We start from the raw sequence: 3750 nt of genomic DNA, 5'->3' as shown, positions 1-3750 counted from the left end.
CACTTATTGGAGTGTAAGATTTTTTTTAATGAGGAGAAACAAACATCATCTGCAATGAAGATATCCACACTGGAAAATATTTAATTTCCAATGGGTGGGTCTCACCTGAACATATCAGTGCTGGAAACATACAGGTGTTTATTTAGAGGACTACCTTATAATAAAATGTGAAGTGCCTCAGTAGTGAATTCCAGAATCGAAAATATGTCTGTGTGGAGCCCTGATTCTTTCCAAGGAGTTTGCACATGACAAGGTTATGTCCTCTGCTTCAGGCGCTGTACAAACCCATGCGCTAAGGGCAGCGTTCTGGACCTCATGGTCTTAAGGCTTTTCAGCTTATAGACCAAGTCACCATCTACCCTGCAGCTCTTCCCTTCTGTCCATCCTAGAATTTGCTTTCAGAGAGAGACTTGCTTTTCAAGGCCTGAGCAGATGATAGCTCGCTACCCAGGAACAGTCTGGATAGAGCCATAGTTGACTTCATTCCTGGCTTTTGGAGGGAGATCTGTTCTGTGCCAACCAGGCTCTCTGTCCATTACCATCATCACAGCTGTGTCCTCTGGTTTATTTGAAAAGAACATCTGCAGGTCTCTCTCTGCAGACCCATCTCTCTCTCTCTCTTTCTCTCTCTCTCTCTCTCTCTCTCTCTCTCTCTCTCTGGTCATGCAGGTCAGCCTTCTTGGACAAGGGCCTCTGAGTTGACACGTTCTTCAGAATGGGTCCTATGCCCGTAGGAAAAGCCAACCCAGGTAGGCGGTAGGCTTGGCACGGAGACAGAACTCACCAGACCACCAGGCGTCCAGCACTGACTGAGCTCTGAGCCACACCGGGCAGGGAGGTTTCCCTGGCATTCCCTGGTTTCTGATCTCAAGCATAATTTCTTCCCTCACAGCCTGCTGAGACCTGACTAATCATTGAGTGAACTCTCTGCCCAGCATGCAAGCAGGGCTCTCGGGGAGCTGGCAGGCTGTGTCCTCTGATGGTATTAATTGAACGAATCCCCAGGGAAGCGTGCACAGTAGTGAGGCCCGGGTAGCATTTGTTAGTGAGAAGGGGGGTAGTTTCTCCACAGTGTGCCTCCCTACGGTTCTTAGGGGCTGGAGCACCTTCAGGTGCTGGATTTTAGCCTCTCGGGGAGGATGTGCCTCTCAGAGCGGTCAGAGTCAGCTGTTGGGTCTATGTTCCTTGTCATTCCTGGGGACCGATGACAGATGAGAAGATAGAGGGATAGCTTTGAATGTCATCCTCCGAGATAGGATATATTGCGGCGGGGGGTGGGGGGGCGGGGAACACTTCTTCCCTGAGAATAGCAATAGTAAACAGAGTAGAAATGCAGGCGTGATTGAAGGAGTTCCACGGCCGGCCACTTTGAAGGGGCTTCCTGCTGTTGTTCTTTGTGCTGGAAGTGAGTCCAACCGGCCTGAAAACTCTCTTGCGCAAGCCTCCACAGGAAATGCCCCAGGAGCTACTTCCCTAGAGCAGTAGCCACTGTTGCTTGTGTACTTAGGGGGTTGGCCAGGACAGGTACTCCTGTAGTTCACACGATGCCACGTCTCCATGGTTTCACCTCCCTGGTAGGGGGCGGCAGGTCGACCCGAGCCCACTCCACCTTCCCACAATGCACCGCTGGCTTCCCTGACTCCAGGCCCAGTGAGTTTTTAGCTCAGTGTTTCCAGGGCCGGTCCTCTCTGCTGGAAACCCATTTTATCAGGGACGAGGCAGGGGGGCCAGCGTGTGTTCCTGGTCTGGGCCAGCTTGTTGCTCAGGGCTGAAGCTGCTCTGCATCCCGCCGCCTTCCGACATTTTCTCTTCCCAAGCATCTGCAGTGTCAATCAAATGGACTCGCCATCTGGACCCGGCTCAGCCAGCCCTCACAAACTATGCAGCCCAGGTCCTTTTGTAGATCTCCTCGTGGTTTTGATCTGCTCCTCTGATTGAACCCTTACAGACATCTCCACTTTGGTCCCAAGAGCAGGGCGTTGCCATGGCGCAAGTTTGAACTGTGGGACTGGCTTTGCAGCCAGCAGTGGACTGGGGGAGCCTGGGGGGTGCGGGGAGTTAGTGAGAACTTCACAAGCTTCAAGAAACCACATGGAAGAGCAAGATGGCCTTTGATATGAGCCAGGGCTTAAAGGAGAGTGAGGGAAGTCCTACAGAAGACTAGAGGAAAGGGACTCATGGCTGTACAATGGCAGAGAGTTCCACAAGTCAGCCACCTGGGGGTAATGTGGGATGTAGACTCGTGGGCTTCATGACTAACTAAAGGCGGAGGGATCAAAACCATCCCGGATCTTTATTGTGTCCGGTGAAATGTGAGAGGACTGGTGTAACTCAAGGGAAGTTAGAAGATGCAGGAGTAATGTTTAAAAAATGTCTTAGCCTTTCTAGCTGGCAAACTGCTGAAATTAAATTTAAAAAACTGAAAATGTAAGGCACGCATAGGAGAGTGAGACTAACTGATAAAGCCAAAGGCATTTTGTGAAATCCTTTATCTAGCCCTCAGAAAGAAATAACCTGCTCCCTCTGTGAATTGTTCACCCTGATAATAGGACTACCAAGAAGTTCCTTTTACCCAACCTGTAGCAGAAGCCCAAGCAGAGAATTTTTCTTGAAAATATTAACCACTGTGGTTTCTGCTTAATGGAATGAATTTCCACTAAGGTTTGCAGCAGAACCAGGAAGCTTAAAAAAGAAATGTATTGGTTTAAATACCAATGAATTGACAGGACAAATAATAGACAATGAAAAGAGACCTTCAGTCTTCCCCCCTCAAAGCTCCACCCACAGGAAGCAGATAAAAACGTTTTCATTAGAAAAAAGAAATGAGAGTTCTGAAAGCAGAGCTAGGAGTCCAGAAGATAGTTCTAAGAGCTGAGCCAGGAATAGGACAGTGTTCTAATAAAAGTAAAAATCTCCAACTTGCCTGAATGGTCTAAACATTGATATTGTACCTCCTGTCTTCTCTTTCTTAACAGGAGGGCCAGTAGCAATGATTTTACAGGTGTTCATTGGTCATGGTGTAGGTAGGTGAAGGTCAGATATCTCTAGCTCGCAAGTCTTTCGGCAAAAGTGAGGGCATGTGAGGTGCTGGACTTCAGCATGATCCTTTGACATGCAGTTCTCGCATGGAGACACTCTGACGGATAGCTCCTGGCACATCGAGTAGATTCGGCGTAGATGAGTAGAGGTGACTGTGTTTGGCCTGTGGGAGCATGAGGCAGACGAGTTCATATTTTGAAATACATCCATAAGTTCCTCGGCACACCTTCCTTCAAGATGTGGGGCCAATTTGTCTCCCCTTGAGTGTGAGTTGGATTCAGGGACTGGCGATGACTGTGTGTGCCTAGGTCACCAAAGCCATTGCCACTGTCCCCTTGTTCTCTCTTCCCAAGTACTCATCCAGGGGGAAATCAGCTATCATGTCACAAGTGGACAGCCTTGGGGAATGCCACATGGGAGGAACCAGGGCTGCCTGCTGACCTCAGGAAGGAACAGAACCCTGCCAAGGGCCCTGTGAATGCACCAACCTGAACTGGGCTCCACAGCCCCATCGGGCCCTTGGACAACTCTTGCCTTTGCTGCAGACTTCTAAGAGTCTTCATGGCAGGGCCTCAACTTCCGCCACTTCTGAACTGTGTTAATGAGTGGGGATGGTTTAAATCCACTGAGTTTGAGGATTATCATTATGCTGTGATGAGTAACTCTTATTAATGTTAATAATTATATCTCATTTTTTCCTGACTGCCGTGG

This window comes from Perognathus longimembris, chromosome 2, assembly GCF_023159225.1.
Source record: "Perognathus longimembris pacificus isolate PPM17 chromosome 2, ASM2315922v1, whole genome shotgun sequence".
NCBI lineage: Eukaryota > Metazoa > Chordata > Mammalia > Rodentia > Heteromyidae > Perognathus > Perognathus longimembris.
This window is presented reverse-complemented; position numbering follows the sequence as displayed.